Source organism: Loxodonta africana, chromosome 2 (genome assembly GCF_030014295.1).
Source record: "Loxodonta africana isolate mLoxAfr1 chromosome 2, mLoxAfr1.hap2, whole genome shotgun sequence".
Lineage (NCBI taxonomy): Eukaryota > Metazoa > Chordata > Mammalia > Proboscidea > Elephantidae > Loxodonta > Loxodonta africana.
In genome coordinates, this window is record NC_087343.1 from 81,266,996 (window position 1) to 81,275,927 (window position 8,932).

Here is an 8,932-nt window from a genome sequence, read left to right on the forward strand (position 1 = left end):
AATTAAAAAAAAAAAAAAAAAGCTATTGCTGTTGAATTGATTCTGACTTAATGAGTCAGAATCGACTTGAGGGCACTGGGTTTGGTTTTTTTGGCTTTCATGGTGACCCCATGTGTCTCTGAGTGGCACAAAGTTTACACTTAAGTACTAACCTAAAGACTGGCACTTCAAACCCTTCAGTGGCACTGTGAAAGAAAGGCCTGGTAATTTGCTTCCATAAAGATTACAGACAAGAAAACCCTATGGAACAGTTCTACTCAGTAACACAAAAGGTCACCATAAGTCTTTGAAATTAGGCTGGGGATTTTTGTCCCTGGCAGTAAAACCAGGTGAGCTCTGGCTCCCTTCAGACTCTGATAGCCTCTAGAGAAGAGCAAGGCAAACAAATCTGTCTTTGGTACCACCTTCCCTTCCCACAGTAAGCTAAGTGCCTCCCCCAACCCACACTGGACCCCCTCCTGAAAGGCCTTGATCCCCTCTCCCTCAATTTACATCTCTACGGTGTTAGTTTACTCAGGCTTATAAATCCCTAGAGCTAGAAGAGACCTCAGAAAGCAGTCCTTATGAGAAAATGGACCCTAGAGCAGTGGCATTACTAAGGAGGTGGGGGTGAGGTGCAGATTGCACCAGATGACACTGTCAGAAGAGGTGACACCAAAATGACCCCAGGGTCCACAGCAGCCTCAGAGGGGAGAGGCCAGCACTGCTGGAAAAGGGGCCACCAAGGAGATGAGCCACCTGTCAGGGCACAGCAGAGGGGAGGGTCTTCCCAAATGGGAGAGGGAGTAGCTGGGGGAAGTCAAGACACTCAACCCTGCTAGTGGGGGAGGGGCAGGGTAGGGTCCCTCTGCCCACCATGGGTGGTAGGGGAGTGGGGTTCACCTGCCAGCTAGCCCACTAACTTTAGGGTATGACATCCTGAGTTACTGCACTGGATGACACCAACCTTAGTGACACCACTGGCTTAGAGTAGTGCCTCACTCAACAGTGTCACTCAGCTTGTCAGCCATGGAGCCGAGGGATTTCTTGGTGGATCAAAACTATAGTGGTGGTCTCTTAGCTATCCAAAGGCTTTCTAGACCTACAGAAAGAAAATTCTAATGGTAGTAATTTCAGGTATTATTAGCAACCAACTACTGTCTAGAAGTAGGCTTTTGGTCCTTGGATTTTTTAAGCTTTTTATGCAAAGACGTTAAACTGTGTTAATCATAACAAATTATGGATAACATTGTGAAAAATGGGAATTCCAAAACACTTAGTTTTGCTTGTGCAGAACCTGTGTATAGACTAAGAGGCAGTCACTGGAACAGAACAAGGGGATTCTGTGTGCTTTAAAATCAGGAAAGGTGTGTGTCAGGGTTGTATCCTTTAATCAGACTTATTCAATTTGTATGCTGAGCATAATCCCAGAAGTTGGATGATACAAAGAACATGATCAGGATTGGAATCAGGATCGGAGGACAACTCATTCACAGCCTGTGATATGCAGATGGCACAAACTTGCTTGCTGAAGGAGAAGAGGACTTGAAGCACTTACTGATGAAGACTACAGCCTTCAGTATGAATTATTATATCTTAACATGAAGAAAACAAAAATACAACTGGACCAATAAGCAACATCATGATAAACGGAGAAAAGATTGAAGTTGTCAAGGATTTCATTTTTACTTGCATCCACAATCAACACCCACAGAAGCAGCAGTCAAGAAATCAAAGGATTTATTGTATTGGGCAAATCTGCTGCAAAAGACCTCTTTAAAGTGTTAAAAAAAAAAAGAAGAAGAAGAAGCAAAGATGTCCCTTTGAGGACTAAGGTGACCCAAGCCATGGTATTTCAATTGCCTCATATGCACGCAAAAGCTGGATAATGAATAAGAAAGTCCAAAGAAGAATTGATGCCTTTGAATCAAGGTGTTGGTGAAGAACATTGAATATACCTTCGACTGCCAGAAAAAGAAACAAACCTGTCTTGGAAGAAGTACAGCCAGAGATTTCATCTTACATACTTTGGACATGTTATCAGAAGGGACCAGTCCCTGGAGAATGACATCATGCTTGGTAAAGGAGAGGGTCAGTGAAAAAGAGGAAGACCTTCAATGAGATGGATTGACACAGTGGCTGCAACAATGGGCTCAAGCAGCAACAATTGTGAGGACGGTGCAGGATGCGGCAGTGTTTCCTTATGTTGTATATAGGGTCACTGTGAGTCGGAACTGACTCGATGGTACTTAGTAATAATAATAATAATGAAGACTTTCAAACTTGGACTGAAACTAAGGTTTGGTGATTAATCACTGACATATGTACAGAGTTAGTCATGACATCATAGTAGGGGAAGCTGCGATCTCACCTTTCTGAAGGATAATGCTGTGGGGAACAGACAGGCACCCCAAGCATCATGAAGAGTCAGGTGATAGCACCTGTGCCAGTGATTACTTAATGAAATAAGTTTGGGATGGGGAGGTGGGGTGTGGAGAGTAGTCATTATGTCACACGGTGATTAAAAAATTGGGAAATGTTTATCAGCAGGGGCTAAGATGCTTACTTAGGCAGCACCTGTGGTTCAATTACATCCCTCTTCTCTTCCATTTCTTTCATTTGCCTGTCCTTATCTCTTCCACCCACAACTACTTGCTGATTTTTTCTGTTTTCTTTTGGTTCCAGAAAGGCCTTCCTGTCTCAGTATGTAAAGACAGAGTTGAGAATGGGTGGTTCAACCCCCAATGACTCTCCATTGCTTTCAGGATTAAGGTGCGAAATCTTTTTCATAGTAAACATGAGCCCTTTATAGGTAGGCCCCACTTCCTTTCTCCACCACCCGTCAGTTTGTCTTACTGTGGTGGATCGTGTGTCCCTGTGGTGCTGGAAGCTATGCCACTGGTATTTTAAATACCACCAAGGTAACCCATGGTGGACAGGTTTTAGCAATGCTCCACACTAAGACAGACTAAAAAGAAGGACCCGGTGGTCTACATCTAAAAAACACGCTAGTGAAAACCTTATGAAGAGCAGCAGTAGAACATTGTCTGATATAGTGCTGAAGATGAGCCCCTCAGGTTGGAAGGCACTCAAGATACAACTGAGGAAGAGCTGCCTCTTCAAAGTATAGTCCACCTTAATGACACAATCGGAGTAAATCTTTTGGGACCTTCATTTGCTGATGTGACATGACTCAAAAAGAGAAGAAACATCTATAAAAATTCATTAATAACTGGAACATGGAGTGTATAAAGTATGAATCCAGGAAAATTGGAAGTTGTCAATAATGAAATGGAATGCATAAGGATTGATATCCTAGGCATTAGTGAGCTGAAATGGACTGATATTAGCCATTTTGAATAGGGCAATCATATGGTTTATTACGCTAGGAATGACAAATTAAGAGAAATGGCACTGCATTCATCGCCAAAAAGAACACTTCGAGATCTATCTTGAAGTACAATGCTGTCAGTGGTAGGATAATGTACACAGGCTTACAAGGAAAACCAGATAATATGATTATTTTTCAAATTTATATACCAACCACTAATGACAAAGTTGAGTATATTGAAGATTTTTACCAACTTCTGCAGTCTGAAATTGATCAAACATGCAATCAAGATGCATTGATCATTACTGCTGGTTGGAATGCAAAAACTGAAAGAAGAAAGATCGGTAGTTGGAAAATACGGCCTTGGTGATAGAAATGACTTTGGAGATCACATGATAGAATTTTGAAAGACTACTGACTTATTCATTACAAATACTGTTTTTCAACAACATAAAAGGCGACTATACATGTGGACCTCATCGAAAGGAATAGGCAGAAATCAAATCAACCTCGTCTGTGGAAAGCGATGATGGAGAAGCTCAATATCATCAGTCAGAGCAAGGTCACACGCTGACTACAAAGCAGACTATTAATTGCTCATATGCAAGTTCAAGTTGAAACTGAAGAAAACTAAAACAAGTGCACGAGAGCCAAGTACGAACTTGAGTATATCCCACCTGAATTTGGAGACCATCTCAAGAACAGATTTGACACATTGAACACTAACGATCGAAGATCAGACAAGTTGTAAGTTGACATCAAGGACATCATACATGAAGAATGCCAAAGATCATTAAAAAGACAGGAAAGACAGACAGAAAAGACCAAAATGGATGTCAGAAGAGACTGAAACTTGCTCTTGAATGTTGAGTAGCTAAAGCAAAAGGAAGAAATAGTGAAGTAAAAGAGCTGAATAGAATATTCCAAAGGGCAGCTTGAGAAGACAAAGTATTATAATGACATGTGCAAACACATGAAGTTAGAAAGCCAAAAGAGAAGAATACTCTCGCATTTCTCAAGTTGAAACAATTGAAGAAAATTCAAGCTTTAAGATGCAACAGTGAAGAATTCTATGGGCAAAATATTGAGCTACGCAGGAAGCATCAAAAGAATATGCAAGGAGTATACTGAGTCACTGTCACAAAAAAGATTGGTCAACATTCAACCATTTCAGGAGGAAGCATATGATCAACAACCAATGATATTCAAGGAAGAAGTCCAGGCTACACTGATGGCACTGACAAAAAACAAGGCTCCAGGAATTGATGGAATACCAATTGAGATGTTTCAGCAAACAGATGCAGCGCTGGAATTGCTCACTTGTCTATGCCAAGAAATTTGGAAGACAGCTACCTGACCAACTGACTGGAAGAGATACATATGTGTGCCCATTCTGAAAAAAAGGTGATCCAGCAGAATGCAGAAATTATCAAACAATATCACTAACATCACAAGTAAGTAAATTTTGCTGCAGATAATTCAAAAACAGTTGCAGCCGTTCATCAACTGGGAACTGCCAGAAATTCAAGCCGATTCAGATGATGTGGAACAAGAATATCACTGCTAATGTCAGATGGATCTTGGCTGAAAGCAGAGAATACAGAAAGATGTTTACATGTATTCTACTGACTATGCAAAGGCATTCAACTGTGTGGATCATAACAAATTATGGATAATATTGTGAAAATGGAAATTCCAGAACACTGAATTGTGCTCATGAGGAACCTGTACATAGACCAAGAGGCAGGTGTTCGAATGGAACAAGGTGACACCGTGTGGTTTAAAATCAGGAAAGATGTGTGTCAGGGTTGCATCACTTCACCATACTTGCTGAATCTGTATGCTGATGAAATAATCTGAGAAGCTGGACTATATGAAGAAGAACATGGCACCAGGATTGAAGGAAGACTCATTAACAACCTGTGATATGCAGATGACACAACTTTGCTTGCAGAAAATAAAAGGACTTAAAGCACTTACTGGTAAAGATCAAAGACCACAGCCTCCAGTATGGATTACACCTCAACATAAAGAAAACAAAAATCCTCTCAACCAGACCAACAAGCAACATCATGATAAACGGAAAAAAGACTGAAGTTGTCAAGGATTTCATTTCACCTGGATCCACAATCAACACCCATGGAAGCAGCAGTCAAGAAATCAAAGGATGTATCGCATTGGGCAAATCTGCTGCAAAGACCTCTTTAAAGTGTCAAGAAGCAAAGATGTCACTTTCAGGACTAAGATGGGCCTGACCCAAGCCATGGTATTTTCAATTGCCTCCTATGCATGTGAAAGCTGTACAATGAATAAGGAAGATGAAAGAATTGATGCCTTTGAATTAAGCTGTTGGTGAAAAATATGGAATATACCATGGACTACCAGAAGAAGGAACAAATCTGTCTTGGAAGAAGTATAGCCAGAGTTCTTCTTAGAAGGTGAGTGTTTAATAGGTGTTTTCTAGTTTCAGATGGTGTCTTACTTCATACATCCTTTAAAAAAAAGTGTCAGATGGAACCAGTCCCTGGAGAAGGACATCATACTCGATAAAGTAGAGGGTCAGCTAAAAAGAGGAAGACCCTCAACGAGACGGATTGACACAGCGGCTGCAACAATGGTCTCAAACATAGCAATGACTGTGAGGATGGTTCAGAACCAGGCGGTTCTGTTGTACATAGGGACACTGTGAGTTGGGACCTACTCAATGGCACCTAATAACAACAACAAGAATAACTACCATTCTATCTTTATCACTAGCCACTCTCCTCCACATACTCTGGGTTCCCACTACACTGTTGTCCAAATACAGCACACTCTTTCATGCTCTTCTCTCTTTTAGGGACCTGTCCCTACCCATTTTGCCTAGAATAACAGAGATTGGTTAGTTGTCCAAACCTATTGCTGTTGAGTTGATTTTGACTCATAGCGACCCTATAGGACGGAGTAGAACTGCCCCATAGGGTTCCTAAGGAGCGCCTGGTGGATTCGAACTGCTGACCTTTTGGTTAGCAGCCATAAATCTTAACCATGGCACTACTAGGGCTCCAGTAAACCCATTTCCTCTTATTTCAGGTCACACAGCTAGACTGTATTTCCAAGGCTCCCTTGCAGCATGCTATGGTAATGTGACTGGGCTCTGGTTAATGGAATATTGGTGGAAATGATATACATCACTTTTAGGCATGGGCCATAGAAACCTTACATGTACAATTCTTCATGTTCATGTTAAGTGAAATAAAAATGGAGTCGTGTGGTTGAGAGAACGGCATAGGCAGTCAAGTGGACAATGCCGCTAAGACTTATCTGACTGAAACGTAAGCCTAGTTTACCTGCAAATCAGACCACCCTCCTCCACCAATGAGATTCTGACATCAGTTCTACCCTCACTGACTGATGAAATCCTAACGGCATTTCAATAGTAAAATTTATAAACCAATCAGAAATAAGCTTTTGCCTCTGAGTTTTGTCAATATAAGCATGTCCCTGCCGATACTTAGGGGAGTAGCTTTCCACGCATGGTTTGGTGCTACCCAATTCAAAAATCTTCTGCCCAAATAAACCTCATCTGATTTTAATAGATTAATTTTATTATTTACTCATTTTCTTTTGACACTCCTTCCTCCTATAGTGACCTTGGAAGCCATTAGTTGAAGCCGGCAGAGCACAAGATAGGAAGGGTTTGGGTCATGAGTCACCACTTGGAGAAGAACCGCCCACTGATCAGGAAGCCAGAGGCAGAGTGCTGATCTTTGCAGCTCTAGGTTTCAGCATAGTGGCAGATAGTAAGTGTGCTAGTTTTCTAGGGCCGCCTTAACAAAGTACCAGGAATTGGGTGGCTTATAAGAACAGAAATTTTCTCGGAGTTCTGGAGGCTCATAGTGTGATTTCAGGCTGTCTGCAGGACCCTGTTCTTTCCAAAGGCTCTAGGGAAAAACCCTTTTTTTGTCTCTCCCAGCTTCCAGTAGCCCCATGCATTCCTTGGCTGAGGCAGCGTAACTCCAATCTCTGCCTCCATCTTTCCATGTCTCTTCTGTCTCTTTCTGTGACTCTTATCTTTTCCTATAGGACACTACTCAAATTGGATTAGGGACCCACCCTACTCTGGTATGACCTCATTTTAACTGATAACAACTTCAAACTTCTTATTTCCAAACAAGGTCATGTTCACAGGTACCAAGGATTAGGACTTCAGCATAAATTTTGGGAGTACACAGTTCAATCCATGTCAGTAGATATACAATAAATTAAAATTCACTCTTATGAAAGTATTTATTGAGTCCGTTCTGTGTGCTAGGCCCCGTTTTCTAGTACTGGGAACATGACAGTGGACAAGACAGATAAAAACCCTTCCCTCTACCTTCCTAAAGGTTGACTTTTACAGTGCTTTAGACATTTGCCTTTCTGTATTTTAAGAAGAGTGATTTAAACAGGGGTGTAAGTAATAACTTCATATTACATAGGTGAGTGTGTAATAGGTGGTTTCTAGCTTCAGATGGTGTCTTACTTCATACATCCTTTAAAAAAAAGACTACAAATTAAAAAAAAAAAAAAAGCCTTTGCCTTCATGGAGCTTACATCGCAGGTGGGGAACTAGATAATAAAGAAATACAAGTAGAATGTCAGATAGTGGAGCTATGTGCCACAGAGGAAAATAACACAGGGAACGAGGATGGGGAGTATACGGTGCGGGTACAATTTTAAATAGGGTGTTCTTAGAAGGCTCCGCTGAGAAAGTAACATTTTACTGAATACCTTAAGAAGGTGAGAACTCAAGCTCTGCATGTATTTTTGGGAAAAGTATTCCAGGCAAATGATAGCAAGCACAAAGGAATGACAAAGGGTACACGTATGGTCAAGGCAGAATGAGCAAGGTGAAAACTAGGAGACAGGTCAAGGAGGTTGTGCATGGGGAGGAGGGGATGGGTGGGTGTGGAGCAGGGTGTGTACTGTATTTTTCACAAATAGTACTCCTATGTAAATAACGCTCACGAACATATAAACCAAACCAAACCAGTTGCCCTGCAGTTGATTCCAACTCATCGTGACCATATAGGACAGAGCAGAGCTGCCCCCATAGAGTTTCCAAGGAGTGGCTGGTGGATTCGAACTGCCTAACTTAGCTCTTAACAGCTAGACCACTAGGGCTACCACACACACACACATAGTTGCACTGGAATGATGGTACTATGTTTGAAAGTTCTGGCGTAGCGTGCCCATGCATATACCGTGCATCTCTCGGACATTTCCAGATGTAAATCTCAGCTCATTCACCTTCATTCAGTAGTCCAAAAACATGTTTTTTAAAATCACATGTGTATAATAAAGGTATAAGCCATGATCAGGAAGTCATGGATCGAGTTTGGTAGTACCCCCTAAGAGGAAATAAGCAATTGAAACTGTGCGTTTGCTCTGGAGCACTTGGCTAGCGGTGGAGCTCCTTACTGCGTATCTGCGCCCAGGTAGGCGTGCCCGGGTCCTTCAGTGCCGCCCCGTCGTGCAGAGCGGCGGCAGGACCGTGCGGGAGCCGGGGAGCACTGCTCCGCCCCGAGGGTCCTCGGTAAGCCGGTCAGACCCGTCCAGCTGAGTGAGGGACGCAGGGACCGTCTGCCTCTGCGGCTCTCA